The sequence below is a fragment of the Ornithorhynchus anatinus genome, chromosome X1 (assembly GCF_004115215.2).
Source record: "Ornithorhynchus anatinus isolate Pmale09 chromosome X1, mOrnAna1.pri.v4, whole genome shotgun sequence".
Lineage (NCBI taxonomy): Eukaryota > Metazoa > Chordata > Mammalia > Monotremata > Ornithorhynchidae > Ornithorhynchus > Ornithorhynchus anatinus.
The window spans coordinates 117,753,287-117,774,046 of NC_041749.1; the positions used below are offsets into that span (position 1 = coordinate 117,753,287).

Genomic DNA, 20,760 nt, shown 5'->3' on the forward strand with positions numbered 1-20,760 from the left:
TGGAAGTGCTGTGGGGCTGGGAGTGGGGATAAATAAAGGGAACAAGACAGGGCTATGCAGAAGGGAGTGGGAGAAGAAGGAAGGGAGGCTTATTCATTCATTCAATAGTATTTATTGAGCGCTTACTATGTGCAGAGCACTGTACTAAGCGCTTGGGATGAACAAGTCGGCAACAGATAGAGACAGTCCCTGCCGTTTGACGGGCTTACGGTCTAATCGGGGGAGACGGACAGACAAGAACAATGGCACTAAACAGCATCAAGGGGAAGAACATCTCGTAAAAACCGATGGCGACTAAATAGAATCAAGGCGATGTACAATTCATTAACAAAATAAATAGGGTAACGAAAATATATACAGTTGAGCGGACGAGTACAGTGCCGTGGGGATGGGAAGGGAGAGGTGGAGGAGCGGAGGGAAAAGGGGAAAATGAGGCTTTAGCTGCGGAGAGGTAAAGGGGGGATGGCAGAGGGAGTAGAGGGGGAAGAGGAGCTCAGTCTGGGAACGCCTCTTGGAGGAGGTGATTTTTAAGTAAGGTTTTGAAGAGGGAAAGAGAATCAGTTTGGCGGAGGTGAGGAGGGAGGGCGTTCCGGGACCGCGGGAGGACGTGACCCGGGGGTCGACGGCGGGATAGGCCCGAGGGACGGTGAGGAGGTGGGCGGCGGAGGAGCGGAGCGTGCGGGGTGGGCGGTAGAAAGAGAGAAGGGAGGAGAGGTAGGAAGGGGCAAGGTGATGTAGAGCCTCGAAGCCTAGAGTGAGGAGTTTTTGTTTGGAGTGGAGGTCGATAGGCAACCACTGGAGTTGTTTAAGAAGGGGAGTGACATGCCCAGATCGTTTCTGCGGGAAGATGAGCCGGGCAGCGGAGTGAAGAATAGACCGGAGCGGGGCGAGAGAGGAGGAAGGGAGGTCAGAGAGAAGGCTGACACAGTAGTCTAGCCGGGATATAACGAGAGCCCATAATAGTAAGGTAGCCGTCTGGGTGGAGAGGAAAGGGCGGATCTTGGCGATATTGTAGAGGTGAAACCGGCAGGTCTTGGTAACGGATAGGATGTGTGGGGTGAACGAGAGGGACGAGTCAAGGATGACAGCGAGATTGCGGGCCTGCGGGACGGGAAGGATGGTCGTGCCATCCACGGTGATAGAGAAGGCTTAGTCAGTGCTCACTGTGTACAGAGCAGTCAGCCAGTCAGTCATACTTCCTGAGCACTTACTGTGTGCAGAGCACTGTACTAAGCACTTGGGAGAGTACAATATAACAATATAACAGTCACATTCCCTGCCCACAACAAGCTTACAGTCTAGAGGGAGCACTGTATTAAGCGTTTGGGAGAGTACAAGATAACAGAGTTGGTAGACACATTCCCTGCTCACAACAACTTCAACAGTTTAGCATTCTGGGGCTTGTAGTATGATCACTCCAGACTGTTGGGGATTTTAATCCCACAGCACTTTTCCACCCTCTACTCTCCTAGCTATCAAGAAGCAAGGAGTAGGGATCCTAGCTTGCCCAACAGTAATATAAACCAGGCTAATGTTAGAGGACCTAATAGTAATCATTGTGATATTTGTTAGGCGCTTATATACCAAGCACTGTATTGGGCACAGGGGTAGACCGTAAGCTTGTTGTGGCCAGGGAATGTGTCTGTTATAGTGTTGTTGTACTCTCTCAAGAGCTTACTACAGTGCTCTGCACACAGTAAGTGCTCAGTAAATATGACTGCTTGATTGGTAGATACAAGATGATCAGATCAGACACAGTGCCGGTCCCACATGCACATGGGACTCAGAGCCCGACAGACAATTACTCTCCCCACTCCAAAGCCTTATTGAAGGCACATCTCCTCCAGGGCACCTTCCCTGATTCAGCCCTCCTTTCCTCTTCCCCCACTCCCTTCTGCGTTGCTCTGACTCACTCCCTTTATTCATCCCTGCTCCGAGCCCCGCAGCACTTATGTACATATCTGTAATTTATTTATATAACTGTCTCCCCCTCTAGACTGGAAGCTCGCTGTGGGAAGCGAATGTGTCTGTTTATTCTTATAGTGTCCTTGCCCAAGCACTTAATACAGTGCTCTGCACACAGTAAGGGTTCAATAAATATGATTGAAGGGGGAAGGAGAACAGGTATTGAATCCCCATTTTACAGTTGTGGAAACAAGGTATGACCTTGGGCAAGTCATTTAACTTCTCGTTGCCTCAGTTTCCTCATCTGTAAATTGGGGATTAAGTACTTGTTCTCCCCCCAACTTTAGATTGAGGTCCATTTGGACAGAGACTGTCTGACCTGATGGTTTTACCTACCCCAGTGCTTAGTACAGTGCTTATAATGGGACTCAGAGTGCCACAGACAATGCCAGCCTCTCATCTTGACTTTCTCAAGGTCACACAGCAGACAAGTGACATAGCTGGGATTAGAACCCAGGTCTCTTTCATTCATTCGTTTTAATGGTATTTACTGAGCGCTTACTGTGTGCAGAGCACTGTACTACTCCGCAGTCTTGTGCTATATTCACTAGTATTTTTAGAAGAGGTCTCCTGCCTCCTCTCAAAAGTCACCCCCTCCTCCTGCACATCCAACCCCATTCCTTCGTACCTTATCAAAACTCTCACCCCCTCCCTTCTTCCTTCCCTAACAACCATCTTCAACCGTTTGTTCTCCAGTGGCTTCTTCCCCAGTGCTTTCAAACATGCCAATGTTCATTCATTCATTCAATAGTATTTATTGAGCTCTTACTATGTGCAGAGCACTGTACTAAGCGCTTGGAATGTACAAGTCGGCAACAGATAGAGACAGTCCCTGCCCTTAGACTGGCCTACAGTCTAATTGGGGGAGACAGGCAGACAAGAACAATGGCAATAGAGTCAAGGGGAAGAACATCTCATAAAAACAATGGCAACTAAATAGAATCAGGGTGATGTACATCTCATTAAACAAAATAAACAAAATAAATAGGGTGATAAAGATATATACAGTTGAGCAGATGAGTACAGTGCTGAGGGGGTGGGACAGGAGGGGGAAAGGGGGGAGAAGAGGGTTTAGCTGCAGAGAGGTGAAGGGGGGGTAGAGGGAGCAGAGGGAAAAAGGGGGGAGCTCAGTCTGGGAAGGCCTCTTGGAGGAGGTGAGCTTTATGTAGGGATTTGAAGAGGGGAAGAGAATTAGATTGTCGGAGGTGAGGAGGGAGGGCATTCCGGGACCACGGGAAGATGTGGCCCAGGGGTCGACGGCGGGATAGGCGAGACCGAGGGACGGTGAGGAGGTGGGCGGCGGAGGAGCGGAGCATGCGGGGTGGGTGGTAGAAAGAGAGAAGGGAGGAGAGGTAGAAAGGGGCAAGATGATGGAGAGCCTCGAAGCCTAGAGTGAGGAGTTTTTGTTCAGAGCGGAGGTTGATAGGCAACCACTGGAGGTGTTTAAGAAGGGGAGTGACATGCCCGGATCGTTTCTGCAGGAAGATGAGCCGGGCAGCAGAGTGAAGAATAGACTGGAGCGGGGCGAGAGAGGAGGAAGGGAGATCAGAGAGAAGTCTGACACAGTAGTCTAGCCGGGATATAACAAGAGCCCGTAGCAGTAAAGTAGCCGTTTGGGTGGAGAGGAAAGGGCGGATCTTGGCGATATTGTAAAGGTGAGACCGGCAGGTCTCGGTAACGGATCGGATATATGGGGTGAACGAGAGAGACGAGTCAAAGATGACACCGAGGTTGCGGGCCCGAGAGACGGGAAGGATGGTCGTACCATCCACGGTGATAGGGAAGTCTGGGAGAGGACTGGGCTTGGGAGGGAAGATGAGGAGCTCAGTCTTGCTCCCCTATCCCTAATGTCTCCCCTATCCTAAAAAAAAACCACCCCTCCCTTGCCTTCATGGCTCCCTCTAGTTATCACCCTGTCTCCCTTCTACCAAACTCCTTGAGCGAGTTGCCTACTTTCGTTGTCTCAAATTCCTCTCCTCCAATTCTCTCCTTGACCCCCTCCACCCTGGCTTCTGTCCCTTTCACTCTACAGAAACTGCCCTCTCAGAGGTCACCAAGGTCTCAAAGGTCACCTCTACTCCATCCTAATCCTCCTCAACCTCTCAACTGCCTTTGACTCTGTGGACTACCCCCTTCTCCCGGAAACATTATCTAACCTTTGCTTCACTGACTCTGTCCTGTCCTGGTTCTCCTCATCTTTCCGACCATTCATTCTCACTCTCCTTCATGGGCCCCTCCTCCCCTAACTGTGGGTGTCCTTCAAGGTTCAGTTCTGAGTCCCCTTCTATTCTCCATCTGTACCCACTCCCTTGGAGAACTCATTCGCTCCCATGGCTTCAACTACCACCTCTATGTGGATGATATCCAAATCTACATCTCCAGCCCTGATCTCTCTCCCTCTCTCCAGGCTCTCAACTCCTCCCATCTTCAAGACATCTCTACTTGGATGTCCTCCTGTCACCTCAAACTCAACATGTCCAAAACAGAGCTCCTTATCTTCCCACCCAAACCTTTTCCTCCCCCTGGCTTTTCCATCACTGTAGACGGCACCACCATCCTTCCTGTCTCACAAGTCAGTTAACCTTGGCGTTATCCTTGACTCCTCTCTGTCATTCAACCACATATTCAATCCATCACTAAAACCTGTTGGGGCCACCTTCACGTCATAGCTACAATCTGCCCTTTCCTCTCCATCCAAACTACCATGTAATACAATCACTCATCCTATTCTGCTTGGATTACTACATCAGCCTCCTTGCTGAACTCCCAACTCCTGTCTCTTCCCACTCCAGTCCATACTTCACTCTGCTGCCTGGATCATTTTTCTACCAAAACACTCAGGACACGTCATCCCACTCCTCACAAAACTCCAGTGCTTGCCCATCCATTTCAACATCGAACAAAAACTCCTCACCGTTGGCTTTAAAGCACTCCAACACCTTGCCCCCTCCTACCTCACCTCACTTCTCTCCTACAACCCAGCCTGCACACTTCGCTCCTCTAGTACTAACCTTGTCACTGTATTTCAATCTCGCCTGTCTTGCCACTGATCCCTAGCCCACATCCTGCCTCTGGCCTGGAATGCCCTCCCTCCTCAAATCCACCAGACAATTACTCCCCCCTCCTTGAAAGCCATATTGAAGGCACATCTCCTTCAAGAAGGCTTCCCAGGCCAAGTCCCACCTTTCCTCATCTCCCCCTCCCTTCTGTGTCACCCTGACATGCTCCCTTTGCTCTTCCCCCATCCCAGCCCCACAGCACTTATGTACATATCTGTAATTTTATTTATTTGTATTGATGTCTGCCTCCCCCTCCAATAATAATAATAATGATGATGATGGTATTTGTTAAGCGCTTATTAAGTGCCAAGCACTGTTCTAAGCGCTGGGGGAGATACAAGGTTATCAGGTTGTCCCAGGTGGGGCTCACAGTCTTAATCCCCATTTTCCAGATGAGGTAACTGAGGACAGAGAAGTTAAGTGACTTGCCCAAGGTCACACAGCTGACAAGAGACAGAGTTGGGATTCAAACCCATGACCTCTGACTCTCAAGGCCGTGCTCTTTCCACTAAGCCACGCTGCTTCTCTAGACTGTAAATTCATTGTGGGCAGGGAATGTGTCTGTTTATTGTTGCACTGTACTCTCCCAAGCGCACAGTACAGTGCTCTGCACACAGTAAGTGCTCAGTAAATAAGATTGAATGAATGAATGAATGAATGAATGAATGAGTGAACTAGACTACACTGCTCCCCAGACACTGGCGCTCATGGCCCAGGGCAGATCCTCTTTGAGTCAGACGTGCCGCTCAGCTGTCCAAGCCTTGTGGAATAAACACGTCACTGCATCGTTGGAGAAAAGTGCCAGGCCAAAGGCCATTTCAAGCACCTTCTGTACAGTCTGTGGTTGGCCTTGGGACTGAGGCTTTGCCTGTGTTTTCAATGGGAGCCTCCATTAGAGGGCAGATACAATCCGGAGCTGACAGAAGATATACAACCCAGTTTGTGTTATCAGATTAGAGGAGTACTGTCATAATGGGGGCAGAGATGAGCCGTGAAGGGAGGAGTTGATCAGGGATGGAGCTGAGTTGGAGAGTGGGTGGGGCGAATCAGGGAAGACTTCCTGGAGGAGGTACTGTTGAGCTGTGATGTACAGGAGGAGAGGGAGGAGGGATAGTGAACAAGAACAGGGTGTTTTTTCATGCTGAAGTGATAGGGAAGGCAGGAGCTTCCAGGATTGAGAAGAACTGGGTGTTTGTGTGGTGGTATGTGTGTGGGGAGGGAGCATGGGCCTCCAAATCAGAAGGCCTGGGTCCTAATCCTGGCTCTGCCATTTGTCTGCTGTGTGACCTTGGGTAAGTTAGTTCATTTCTCTGGGTCTCAGTTTCATCATCTGTAAAATGGGGATTAAATACCTGTTTCCCCCTCCTCTTAGACTGTGAGCCCCACATGGAACAGGGGCTGTGTCATTCATGATTATTTTGTATTAACCCTATGTTTAGTAGATTGCTTGGCACATAGTAAGTGCTAAAGTATTATTATTATTGTTGTTTCAGGGAGGTAGAGTCCCATCCTACCATGCCAGACATGATACAGTTTTTAGGAGAGCTTGTCCCAGTGAGCATGTTAATGTCTGTTCTCCTAGGGCTCTGGGTAGGCTGCCCTCCGTCCAGCCCATGGTGGTCAGCATAAACTGCAAGTCATTTCATTTACCCTCCCCAGAGACCACAGGGCCCAACCCTCACCCACAAGGCCCAAGCCTCCCTGCTGCCACCGCACTGAGGGTGTGGCAGTTTTGTCCGAACCACAGGCTCACCCCTTCCCCATGGGGTGCAGTCACCGTACCCCTGTGCCATATAGACCAATGCGACCTGAGTTCCCGCACCAGGCTTGGTCGCAAAGCACTGTTTTGCAAACACCCCAACCCCCCACCTCCGGGCACGCAGCTTGCCCCTGCTGAGACTGGTGAAGGAGGAAGTAGCAACGAGCCGTAGCAGGGATGCCTACCCAACTGGCCCCAGTTGAGTTTCTGCTGCCTCTGAAAGCACCCAAGTTCCCTGAGCCCAGCTGGGTTCTACAGGTCTGGGATGAATCAGGGTCACCCTCACCCCCCTGAGGGCTTTGGGGGGGAACATAGGGGGTCATGGGAGCATCTTCACCATCTCTTGACTTCTTCTTTGGGGTCTTAGCAGTGGTGGTGCTAGAACGGTTTCCGGAAACTTTAATTCATCCTTGTGGACCCTAGAGTGTAGCCCTAGGAAGTGGGTATATTGCGGGGGCGGGGAGGGCAGAGAAGCAGGTGAGTAAGGCTGGCAGGCAGGTTCATTCATTCATTCATTCAATAGTATTTATTGAGCGCTTACTATGTGCAGAACACTGTACTAAGCGCTTGGAACGTACAATTCGGCAACAGATAGAGACAATCCCTGCCCAATAATGGGCTCACACGGGGGAGTCAGACAGCAAAGCAAAACAGAACAAAACAAGACAAGTAGTCAGGTGTAGATATCATCAGGATAAAGAGAATAATAGATATATACACATCATTAACAAAATAAATAGAATAATAAATAATATATACAAATATTCACAGTGCTGTGGGGAGGGGAAGGGGGAAGAGCAGAGGGCGGGAGAAGGGGGAATGGGGAGAGGAGGAGGAGCAGAGGGAAAGGGGGGGCTCAGTCTGGGAAGGCCTCCTGTAGGAGGTGAGCTCTCAGTAGGGCTTTGAAGAGGGGAAGCGAGTTAGTTTGGCAGATGTGAGGAGGGAGGGCATTCCAGGACAGCGGTAGGACGTGGGCCAGGGGTTGACGGCGGGACAGGCACTAACGGGGGCCCGTGAGGAGGTGAGCAGCAGAGGAGCGGAGTATATGGGGTGGGCAGTAGAAACAGAAGGGAGGTGAGGTAGAAGGGGGCCAGGTGATGGAGAGCTTTGAAGCCAGGAGTGAGGGGTTTTTGTTTCACTCGAAGGTTGATAGGCAACCACTGGAGGTTTTTAAGGAGGGTAGTGACATGCCCAGAGTGTTTCTGTAGGAAGATGATCCGGGCAGCGGAATGAAGAATAGACTGGAGTGAGGAGAGACGGGAGGAAGGGAGATCAGAGAGGAGGCTGATGCAATAATCCAGTTGGGATATTATGAGAGGTTTACCAGCAAGGTAGCAGTTTGGATGGAGAGGAAAGGGCGGATCTTGGTGATATTGTGAAGGTGAGACCGGCAGGTGTTGGTGACGGATTGGATATGTGGGGTGAATGAGAGAGTAGAGTCAAGGACGACACCAAGGTTTAGGTGAGACGGGAAGGATGGTAGTGCTGTCCACAGTGACAGGGAAGTCAGGGAGAGGACAGGGTTTGGGAGGGAAGATAAGGAGCTCAGTCTTAGACATGTTGAGTTTTAGGTGGCAGGCAGACATCCAGGTAGAGATGTCCCGGAGGCAGGAGCAGGAGGAGATATGAGCCTGGAGGGAGGGGGAGAGAACAGGGCAGGAGATGTAGATTTGGGTGTCAAATCAAATTTGGGTGTCATATAGGTTGGTCACGAAGCCCTGCAGGAATGGGGAGAAGGGGTGGAGGGGGTGTAACTCATGCTGCTGTCCAAAGCGCCCCAGTTCTCTCCGGAATCAGATAGAGGGCTAATTTGCACAGTCATAAAAAGTTTCTTGTGGGCACGAAAGGCATCCACCAACTCTGCTCTTCCAAACCCTTAGTCCAGTGCCCTGTACACCCGCAGTAAGGGCCCGGTAAATACCATTGATTCGTTTGTTCAATCGTATTTATCGAGCGCTTACTTTGTGCAGAGCACTGGACTAAGCGCTTGGAACGTACAATTGGGCAACAGATAGAGACAATCCCTGCCCAACAACGGGCTCACGGTCTAGAAGCGGGGAGACCGACAGCACTGATTGATCGAACCTCCAGAATTCCCCCAGCCGCTGTGGCTTTAGACTCAGTGTCCCCCCCGCCCCCCCATTGACTTCACCTAGGTGAATTTTTAAATTAGGCAGGGATTGTCTCTATCTGTTGCCGAATTGTCCATTCCAAGCGCCTAGTCCAGTGCTATGCACATAGTGAGCGCTCAATAAATACGATCGAATGAATGAATAATTTAGACGGGGGCGTCCGAGGAGGAGGCAGCGATGATCGTCGGCGATGAGGGAGGCCGGGGGCGGCGCCGATGCGAGTCACGGAACTCGCTCTCCCCCCCCCCCCCGTCACCCCCCTCCGTCACCCCCCCATCCCCGTCACCCCCACGTGACAATGCCGCCCGCGCGCGCTCTCCTCGAGGAGAGGCGGGTAAACGGCTCAGTGCTCGAGAGCGCCTCCCTGTCCCCTCGGCGGGGTCGGGGTCGAGGCCGGGGTCTGGGCCCATCAACGGGCAGAGCTGCCGGCCCGGCCCGCCTTCGGCGCCTCGGCCCCCGAGGGAGGTGAGTCGACCCCCCACCCCCCCCCGTACCCCCCATTTCCCGCCCGCCCTTCTCATCGCTTCCCCAGTTAATCCCACTCCCTCCCCCGCATCGTGCCATCCCTGAGGCCATCCCTAGCCTTCCCCTTAAGGGGGTGGGGGAGGAAACGTGTGTGTATCGATTTAATTGTCACCTTTTGTGTTTCTCTTTGTTATCTGCGCTTAGGGATCGCGGCTCTCTACTGTGCCCCTCCCCAGCGCATAGTGCAATGCTCTGCACTCAGTAGGGCCTCGATAATGATTGTAATAATTGTAGTATTTCATTCATTCAGTCGTGTTTATTGAGGGCTTATTGTGTGCAGAGCACTGTACTAACCACTTAAGTGCTTACTGGTTGTCAGGCACTGTACTGAGCGCTGGGATGGATACAAGCAAATCGGGTTGGACACAGTCCCTGTCCCACATGGGCCTCCCAGTCTCGATCCCCATTTTACAGATGAGGTAGCTGAGGCTCAGAGAAGCGAAGCAACTTGTTTTGTTGTCTGTCTCCCCCCTTCTAGACTGAGCCCGTTGTTGGGTAGGGATTGTCTCTTTGTTGCTGAATTGTACTTTCTAAGCGCTTAGTACAGTGCTGTGCACACAGTAAGCGCTTAATAAATACGATTAAATGAAGGAATGAATGAAGTGACTTGCCCAGGGTCACGCAGCAGACAAGTGGCAGAGCCGCGATTACAACCCATGACCTTCTGGTTCCCAAGCCTGTGGTCTATCCACTGTCAATCTATCTCTTTATGTATCAGTAAATACTATTGGGCTGGGGGCTCATGAAAAGAACGCGGGACTGGGCATCGGGAGACTTGGGTCCTCATCTGGGCCCAGCTACCTGAGCAAGGCATTTAACTTCTTTGAGCCTCGGTTTTCTCATCAGGAAGGTGGAGTTAAGACCTGTTCTTCCTCTGCATAGACTATGAGCCCCATGTGGGATAGAGACTGTCTCATCTGATTGAATTATACAGTGCTTGCCACACAGTAAGCACTTAAATGCCCCAATTATCATTATGGCTATTGATCTTATTAATATTAATAATAATTGTAGTATTTGTTAAGCACTCACTTCTGTGCCAAGGATTGTAATAAGCACTGGGGTAGATACAGGTTAATCAGGTCAGACCCAATTCCTGTTCTACACAGGGCTGGTTCTCCTATCTCTCTGATCACTCGTTCTCAGTCTCTTCGCAGGTTCCACCTCTGCCTCCTAACCCCTGACTGTGGGAGCCCCTCAAGGTTCAGTTCTGTATCCCTTTCTATTCTCCATCTACACCCACTCCCTTGGAGAACAAACTTTCTCCCACGACTTCAACTGCCATTTATATGCAGATAATTCCCAAATCTACTTCTCCAGCCCTGACTTCTTTTTAATGGTATTTGTTAAGCACTTACTATGTGCCATTTAATTGTATTTATTAAACGCTTATTGTGTGCAGAGCAGCATTGTACTAAGCACTTGGGAAAGTATAATGCAACAATAAACAGTGCCATTCCCAGTCCACAACGAATTCACAGTCTAGAGGCACTGTACTAAGTGTTGCCAGGCACTGCCAGGCACTGTACAGGCCTCCCTGTCCCCTTGCCAGGGTCGGGGGCAAGGCTGGCCAATCAAAGGGGAGAGCTGCCGGCTAGCCCACCCTGCCAGCCCTCATTGCCTCGGCCCCCCAGGGAGGTGAGTTGACCCCCCCATTTCCCACCCCGCCCTTCTCATCGCTTCCCCAGGCCCTTCTCCTTGCCGCCAGTTTCCCCAGTTAATCCCATTCGCTCTCCCCCTATCATGCCATCCCTGAGGTCATTCCTCAGGGATACAAGCTAATTTGGTGCTCAAATCTACATCTCTGTCCCTGTCCTCTCCCTCTCCCTTCAGGCTTGTATCTCCTCCTGCCTCCAGGACGTCTCTACCTGGATGTCTGCCAGCCACCTAAAACTCAACATGTCCAAAACTGAGCTCCTTATCTTCCCTCCCAAGCCCTGTCCTCTTCCTGACTTCCCTATCACTCTGGACGGTACGACCATCCTTCCCATCTCTCAAGCCCGCAACTTTGGTGTCATCCTTGACTCGGCTCTCTCATTCACCCCACGCATCCAATCTGTCACCGAGACCTGCCGGTCTCACCTTTATAATATTGCCAAGATCGCCCTTTCCTCGCCACCCAAACGGCTATCTTACTGGTACAGGCTCTCATAATATCCTGGCTGGATTATTGTGTCAGCCTCCTCTCTGATCTCCCTTCCTCCTGTCTCTCCTCACTCCAGTCTATTCTTCATTCTGCTGCCCGGCTCATCTTCCTGCAGAAACGCTCTGGGCATGTCACTCCCCTTCTTAAAAATCTTCTTAAAAAGCCCATCAACCTCCGCACGAAACAAAAACTTCTCACTCTAGGCTTCAAGGCTCTCCATCACCTTGCCCCCTCCTACCTCTCCTCCCTTCTCTCTTTCTACTGCCCACCCCGTAGGCTCCGCTCCTCTGCCGCCCACCTCCTCACTGTCCCCCATTCTCGCCTATCCCACCGTTGACCCCTGGGCCACATCCTCCTGCGGTCCTGGAACACCTTCCCTCCTCACCTCCGCCAAACTAACTCTCTTCCCCTCTTCAAAGCCCTCCTGAGAGCTCACCTCCTCCAAGAGGCCTTCCCAGACTGAGCTCCCCCTTTTCCCTCTGCTCCCTCTGCTGCCTCTCTGCCCCCCCATCACCTCCCCTCAGCTAAGCCCCCCTTTCCCCCCCTTTCCCTCTGCTCCTCCCCCTCTCCCCTCCCCTCCCCTCGGCACTCCCCTCGGTGCTCGTCCGCTCATTTGTATACATTTTTATTACCCTATTTATTTTCTTAATAAGATGTACGTCTTGATTCTATTTATTGCTATTGTTTTTGTCTGTCTCCCCCAATTAGACTGTAAGCCCGTCAATGGGCAGGGATTGTCTCTATCTGTTGCCAAATTGTACATTCCAAGCGCTTAATACAGTGCTCTGCACATAGTAAGCGCTCAATAAATACTACTGAATGAATGAATGAATAATCTGGTTGGGCACAGTCCGTGACCCATAGTGGGCTCACTATCTTAATCCGTATTTTACAGATGAGGTAATTGAGGCACAGAGAAGTTAAGTGCATTTGCCCAGGGTCACCCAGCAGGCAAGTGTCAGAGTCAGGGCTAAAATTCAGATCCCTCAGACTCCCAGGCCTGCAGGTTATCCACTAGACCATGCTGCTATGCTTCTTTTGCAGTCTTGTAATTCCTCCTGCTTGAGGACATCTCTACTTGGATGTCCCTATACCTCAAATTTAACATGTTCAAAACAGGACTCATCTTCCCACACAAACCCTGTCCTCCCCCTGACTTTCCCATCACTGTAGACTGCCACCACAAGCCCCTAACCTTGGCGTTATCCTTGATTCCCCTCTCTCATTCAACCCCCATATTCAATCTATCCCTAAATCCTGCCGGTTCAACCTTCACAATATCACTAAAATCTGCCCTTTCTTCGCCATCCAAACTGCTACCACATTAGTCCAAACATTTATCCTATCCTGCCTTGATTACTGTATCAGCCTCCTTGCTGACCTCCCTTCCTCCTGTCTCTTCCTCCCCACTCCGGTCCATACTTCACTGCTGTCTGGATCGTTTTTCTACAAAACTGTTCGATCCATGTTTCCCTACTCCCCAAGAACCTCCAATGGTTGCCTATCCATCTCCACATCAAACAGAAATTTCTTTCCATAGGCTTTAAAGAACTCAATCAGCTAACCCCCTCCAACTTCACCTCACTGATTTCATACTACAACCCAGCTAACACACATTGCTCCTCTAATGCCAACTCAATCAATCAGGCAATCAATCGTTTTTACTGAGTGCTTACTATGTGCAGAGCACTGTACTAAGCTCTTGGGAGAGTACAATACAACAGAATTAGCAGACATGTTCCCTGCCCATAACGAGTTTAGACGGGGAGACAGACATTAATATGAATAAATAAATACTTTATAATATATATTTTAAAGATATGTACATAAGTACTGAGGGATTGGGAGTGGGATGAATATCAAATGTCCAAAGGTCACAGATCGAAGTGCATAGATGATGCAGAAGGGCGAGCAAGCCAGGGAAAAGAGGGCTTAATCGGGGAAGGCCTCTTGGAGGAACTGTGACCTTAGTAATGCTTTGAAGGTAGAGAGAGTGGTGGTCTGGTATATATGGAGGGGGAGGACAGGGGAAAGGGGTTGACAGTGAAAAGGTGAGACACTGTCTCAGTAGTCAGTGAGATCAGGGCCCATTGATTGATTCATTCAGTCAGTCATATTTGAGTGAGTAAACCAGTGAGTAAGCTGGCGCTAGACAATCGGAGTGTGTGGGCTGGGCTGCAGTAGGAAATCAGTGAGGTGAGGTAGGAGGGGGTGAGCTGATTGAGAGCTTTAAAGTCATTGGTAAAGAGTGGGAACCTACTCACTGTACCTTGATTTCGTCCACCTCGCTGCAGACCTCTCACCCACATCCTGCCTCTGGCCTGAAATGCCCTCCCTCTCTCCTCCCCATTTCAAAGCCTTATTAAAAGCACAACTCCTCCGAGAGGCCTTCCCCAACTAAGCCCTCATTTCTTCTTCTCCAACTCTCTTCGGTCACCCTTGCACTTGGATTTACACCCTTTATTCACCTCTCCCTCTGTCCCACAGCACTTATGTATATACCCATAATTTTATGTATTAATATTAATATTATTTATATTGATGTCTGTCTCCCCTTCTAGACTGCAAGCTTGTCGAGGGCAGGGACTTTGCCTACCAACTTTTTTTATATTGTATTCTCCCACGTGCTTAGTACAGTGGTCTGCACACAGTAAGTGCCTGATAAATACCACTGATTGATTAATAGGGCTTAGTCTAAGGGGGAGGGAAAATAGGTATTGAATCCCCCCTTTGCTGCCCCATTCCCATTTCACCCTTCCTCCCCCTTGTGCCCTTCTCCTTCTCCATCCTCCTCTCCCTTTAAGTGCTTATTATGTGCCAGGCACTGTACTAAGCGGTGCGATAGATACAAGCTAATCAGGTTGGACACAGTACATGTCCCACATGGGGTTCACAGTCTTAATCCCCAATTGACAGATTTTAGGATCAGAATCCAGGTCCTCGGACTCTCAGACCTGTGTTCTGTCCTCCCCACCACACTGCTTCCCCTTCCCTTCCTGTCCCCTCTCTAGGGCCAGGGAGGTGGGGAGCCCAATTTAAGGCTGGAACTCCTGGGGCGGCCCTCCAGGAGATTCTCCCCTAGGGCCCCTCCACCTCTGTTCCCTGAGGTCCCCCTCCCCCCACTAACACCAAGCTGGCTCTTCCCTGACTTTGCATCCCCTCCCACCGGCATTGAGACCAGCCAACAACTTTGACCTCAACCCCCTTATTCAGCAACTCGTGAGCCACGGGCCCTCCCGCACTGCCCTGCCTCTCTGACTTCCAGTAACCCCGCTTGCCATCCCCACACTGCCCCGCCTGCCTGCCCGCCCGCCCGTCCACAGTGAAGGAAAGAGAGGGAGGGTGTTCATTTTCTTTGAAGATAATTGCTTTGTCTCTCCCTTTCTCCCTCCCATCCTGCTTCCCCTCTCTCCTCCCCTTCCCCTCTCTCTCCCAATTTCCTTTCCTCCTCTGCCTCATCTCCCCTCCCCATCTTTCCCCTCCCTCCTCAAGCCTTTGCCTACTGTGGTGTTCCTACTGTGGTTTGCAGGTTAATGTAAAACAACCCGTAGTGGAAGTCACGCCACAAGGGATCCATCCAATTCAGAGCTTCTTTGGTCTAATTCCCCGCCCCACCCCTCCAGGAGTTTGGCCCCTTAGGATACCCTCAGGGGCCTTCTCCCCGAATGCCCCCTGAGGCTGAAGTAAGCAGAGCTGCCAGGCATCTGGAAGGGCAGAAAGCTTGGGTGCTGCTATCAGGACAGTCAACACATACCAGCTCTGACAAATCACCTCACCTCCCGCCCTGGGCATCCTTCAGTAGTTGGTGTCCCCCTTCCTGTGGGAAATGCCCAGGGTCCTTCACTGTATAGCAGTAACCTGGGACCCTGTGTGTCTTAATAATAATAATAATAATTATGGTATTAAGTGCTTCCTATGTGCCAAGCACTGTTCTAAGCACTGGGGTAGATACAAGGTAATCAGGTTGTCCCATGTGGGGCTCACAGACTTACTCCCTCTTTTACAGATGAGGTGACTGAGGCACAGAGGAGTTAAGTGACTTGCCCAAAGTCACACAGCTGATAAGTGGAGGAGCCGGAATTAGAACCCACGACCTCTGACTCCCAAGCCCGTGCTCTTTCCACTAAGCTACTCTGCTTAAAGCCAGTAGTGCTTATTGAGTGCTCACTCTGTGCAGAGCCCTGGACCAAGCATCTGGCCCCGCTGTGACCCCGGGCTGAGGATGTGGGTTCTACAACTGGGCAAAAGCTGCTGGGGAATCTGCCCCGCCTCCAGTCAATCAATCAGTCAATCTATCAATGGTATTTATTGAGCACTTACTCTATGCAGAGCACTGTACTAGCACTTGGGATAGTCCAATACAACAGAATTAGCAGACACGTCCCTTTCCCACAACGTACTTACAGTCTAGAGGTCATATAGAAGAGGAAAGGAGGGCTTAGTCAGGGAAGGCTTCCTGGAGGAGATGTGCCTTCAATAAGACTTTGAAAGAGAGAAGAGTAATTGTCTGATATGAGGAAGGAGGGCACTCCAGGCCAGAGGCAGGACATGAGCAAGAGGTCAGCGGTGAGATGGCTGACGCTCGAGGTACAATGAGAAGGTTAGCTTTAGAGGAGCGAAGTGTGCAAGCTGGGTTGTAGTAGGAGAGTAGCAAGGTGAGGTAGGAGGTGGCAAGGTGATTGACTGCTTTAAAGCCAATGGCGAGGAGTTCCTGTTTGCGGAGGTGGATGGGCAAGCACTGGAGGTTCTTGAGGAGTCGGGAAACATGCCCTGAACGTTTTTGTAGAAAAAATGATCCAGGCAGCAGAGTGAAATATGGACTGGAGTGGGGAGAGACAGGAGGCAGGGAGGTCAACAAGGAAGCTGATACAGGAATCAAGGCGGGGTAGGATAAGTGATTGGATTAATGTGTTAATCCTCATTTTACAAATGAGGAAACTGAGGCACAGACAAGTGAAGTGACTTGCCCAAGGTCACACAACAGAGAAGCAACAGAACCGGGATTAAAAGCCACATCCTTCTGGTTCCCAGGCCCGTGCTCTAGCCGATCGATCATTCGGTCGGTAGTAGTTTTGAACATCTATGGTTTGCAGAGCCCATTATTAACCACTTGGGAAACCACTTGGGAGCCGACCATGGAGTTTGTAGACATGATCCCAGCCCTCAGGGAGCTCTGCCTCCCTCCCCTCCAAACCAGTTGTTGATTGCCAGAAATGATTGCCTGACAGCCAACAATACCCAGGGAGGCCCACGGTCGGGGCAGGAACAGCCTATTTGGTGCTTGTCTGAAAAAGCTGCCATGCAAATTAGCAGCTCTTGTCCTAGATCCACTAGAAATCAGCCTTCTTCCCATGCCTCCCCAAGCACTGTTTAAACTCTTCCTTCCCTTCCCCCTCTGGGTTTAGTTCTGAGAGCAGTCTGGGGTTTGTGGGATGGGGAGGGGTGGGGAGGGATGAGGGAGACTTCAAGTGTGTTTGCTGCAGTGATTTGAGGAAGCAGGAAGAGGGGTGAGGTTGGGAGGGGGACACTGGGAAATAGGATCTGAAGGAAAAGCCAGGGAACCTTTGGAGGCTTAGGGTGAATTTCCAGGAAGGCATGGACAAGAGTTGAAATGTGGAGCCTAAATGTAACATGAAATAAGCTCACAGGGTGGCCATTACAGTACTTGCCCCAAATGCCCCACAGTACTTATATTCGTGTATATAAATTATATTATAAATTGTTTATCTATATTGATGTCTGCCGCCTCTTCTAGACTGTAAGCTTGTTATGGGCAGGGAGCATGTATACCACCTCTGTTGCATTGTACTCTCCCAAGCACTTAGTACAGTGCTCTGCACACAGTAAGCACTCAATAAGTATCATTGATGATAATGATGATGCTGCCCACTGGGGTGGGGGCAAGGGAGATTGCTGTCCCAGTGCTCCCATCAGCAAGGGAAGAGGAGGGGTGTGTGTACCCACCTCCAAGGGAGGTACTGGGGCGTGCATTGGATAGAGGAGTGAACCGGCAACACCTCCCTCCACTCGCCCCTCCCTCCCCCCCGTGGCTTGTCCTCACTGCCGCTGTCCTGGGCGGGCAGCTTGTCCTCACTGCTGCTGGCTCCTGGGCGGGCAGCGGCGGAAAAGGGGCAGGGTGGTGGTAAGGAAGAGGTGGTGTGGTTGGCCCAGACTGAGCACATGTCTGCCCGATTTGGAAAAGCAGAAATGCAGGATTTGCATTGGCATTCACCCAACAGTCCCTCCTGGGAGTACTGCCTTGATGAGGCTCGAAAACCAAGACGGTGATGATGATGATGATAGTAATAATAATAATAATAATAATAGTATTTGTCAAGTAGTTTCTATGGGCCAAGCAGCATGCTCAGTGCTGGGGTACATACACTATAATAACCAGGATAGACACAGACCCTGCCTCACATGGGGCTCACAGACAAAAAGGGAGAACAGGCATTGAATCCCCATTTTACAGATGAGGAGACTGAGGCCCAGAGCAGTGAAGTAACTTGTCCAAGGCCACACAGCAGGCAGGTGGCAGAGGTGGGATTAGAAGCCAAGTCCTCTGACTCCCAGGCCCACACTCTTTCCACTAGGCCACCCTACTTCTCGATCACTAGGATTTGTTGAGCACCCACTGGAGGCACAGCAATGTACTAAGCATGTGGGATCATGCAACAGAGGTAGTAGGCGTGATCCCTGTCTCCAAAGAGCTTACCATCTAGTAGGGGAGATGGACATTTAAATAAATTATAGGTAGGAAGTAATAGAATTTATAAGATATGCAAATAAGTGCTGTGGAGGAGCGTAAGAGTATTTAAGTGCTAAGGTGGTGGCACGGAAGTGCTGAAATGGCAGTTGGGGGATTAAAGATGGGCAGATTGGAAATCAATCAGGAAAGGCTTCTGGAGGAGATATGATCTCAAAAGGGCCTGGCTGGTGGGGAGGGCTGTGGTCTGTCTAATATGAAGGGGGAGGGAGCTCAAAGCTGAAGGGAGGGCGTGAGCAAGAGGTTGGTGGCAGGAGAAACAAAAAGGAGGCACTGTGAGTATATTGAGTTGGAGTTGGAGAAGCAGCGTGGCTCAGTGGAAAGAGCATGGGCTTTGGAGTCAGGGCTCATGAGTTCGAATCCCAGCTCTGCCACTTGTCGGCTGTGTGACTGTGGGCAAGTCACTTAACTTCTCTGCGCCTCAGTTACCTCATCTGTAAAATGGGGATTAAGACTGTGAGCCCTACGTGGGACGTCCTGATTCCCCTGTGTCTACCCCAGCGCTTAGAACAGTGCTCGGCACATAGCGCTTAGCAAATACCAACATTATTATTGAGTTGAGAGGAGTGAAGAGTGCAAGTTGGGGTGTAGTGGGAAAAGAGAGCGGATAAGCAGCGGAGGGGGGAGAGAGCTGATTGAGTGCCTTAAAGCCAGTGGTGAGGTGTTTCTGTTTGATGCAGAGGTGGATGGAGGTTTGGAGGTTGGAGATTTTTGAGGACTGGGGAGAAGTTTGCAGAACAGTCAAGGGAATCTCCAGGACTGAAAATTTAGTGGTGGCAGCTGCTGCAAGGTCCTTTTTTCCCTCTTCAGCCCCACCGCTTCCCACTTCCTCCCCCTCCACTGCAGAACTATCTAGCGAGATGATTGACCTTCATTCCTGCTCCTCTCTTAGATGCCCACCCCTGCTCCTTCGCCCGATACATTTAATACTTCCACTGATTTTAGGACAAAAGGTGAAGGAGTGATTAAGCCTATTTGTTTTTCTCTGGCCTGCTTCAAGAACTCCTAGGAAATCCTTTCAGTCAATCAATCGATGGTATTTATTGAGTGCAGTGTCCCTCAGGGATCCCTCTCTCCACCAAGATTGCCCTGAAAGAGGCCCAACAGAGTCCAGGGGGAAGGTTATGTCTCAGAAAAGAGATCTCTAGACGTGATCTGATGCAGCCTCTTACCTCTGGGCTGATGAATGCCCAGACCCTCAAAGACTCTCTAGGCCGTAAGCTTCTTGTGGGCAGGGAACACCTGTAAATCTGTTGTACAGCAGAGCTGTGGGAGGGCAAGGCAGGGAGTCTGGGCTGGAGGTGGAGAGTGGGGGGCGATTTCAGGGATCATATTCGCCTAACAGCACCCCTTCCTCTTGCAGTTCTGGAAGGCTGGGAACCTGCCTGGCTTCTACCTGGGCAACACTGGTGCCCCCTGCAGGGCAAATTGTACCCGCCCGTTGGGAGGCTGGGCACCTCCCTGAGCTGGCACTGGGTGCCTGCTGGTGGGAGGGTAATTTTCCTCAGAGGGAAGGGAATGGGAGATCTGGGAGAGAGGCAGGCCACTGGAAGCTAAAATAGAAAGACTTTGCACCCTGATTCATTAAGGAAGAGCTGACCCAATTAGATTGGTTGTTTGGAGTGGCCGGGTTATCCTAAAAAAATGAAAAAAAAACAACCCCACATATTCCTCACAGATCCAGGAATTCAGAGTTGCCAACCCCGAGAAGCAGGTGAAGGGAAAAGCAGGACTCAAAGAGATGGAAAGACTTTGAATTTCCATAGTGTGCTATTTTTGCAAAATGTTATGGTACTTAATGGTACCAATGGTGTTTATGAAGAAGCAGCGTGGCTCAGTGGAAAGAGCCTGGGCTTGGGAGTCAGAGATCGTGGGTTCTAATCCCGACTCCTTGTCTGCTGTGTGACCTTGGGCAAGTCACAACTTCTCTGTGCCTCAATTCCCTCATCTGTAAAAATGAGGATTAAGACTGTGAGCCTCATGTGGGACAACCTGATTACCTTGTATCTACCCCAGCGCTTAAAACAGTGCTTGGCACATAGTAAGCGCTTAACAAATACTACCATTATTATTAAGCGCATATTGAGTGCAGAGCATTGTACTAAGCTCTTGGGAGACTACAATACAACAGAGCTGATGGACACATTCCCTTCCCACAATGAGTTTTCCTATCATAAGACCATAAGTTTGGGCATTCCGTCGTTCATGGTTTTGACCCGTGGTCCATTTAGCCCAGGGTTCCATTTCCATGGCAACAGGATGCTTGGAGGAACGGTGTACTGGTTGCCTTCCCGGACCCCATCCTCCTGATTTAAAGTTGGGCCATCCTGACAGAGAAGCAGCGTGGCTCAGTGGAAAGAGCACGGGCTTTGGAGTCAGGGCTCATGAGTTCGAATCCCAGCTCTGCC

The 20,760-nt window shown here is 50.6% G+C and overlaps 1 protein-coding gene across 2 annotated transcripts in view; it reads left to right on the plus strand.

Moving 5' to 3' along the window:
• The window catches only part of CERS4 (ceramide synthase 4), a 70,234-nt gene that overhangs the window by 24,450 nt on the left and 25,024 nt on the right, over positions 1-20,760 (plus strand). The window contains exon 1 of one of the 2 annotated variants that reach the window (XM_029052093.2): positions 9,275-9,380. The exons of the other annotated variant lie outside the window; for it this stretch is intronic. The gene's annotated coding sequence lies outside the window, so the exon portion shown is untranslated. Of the gene's footprint in view, positions 1-9,274; positions 9,381-20,760 lie in introns of those variants that run through there. 2 annotated transcript variants of the gene reach the window in all.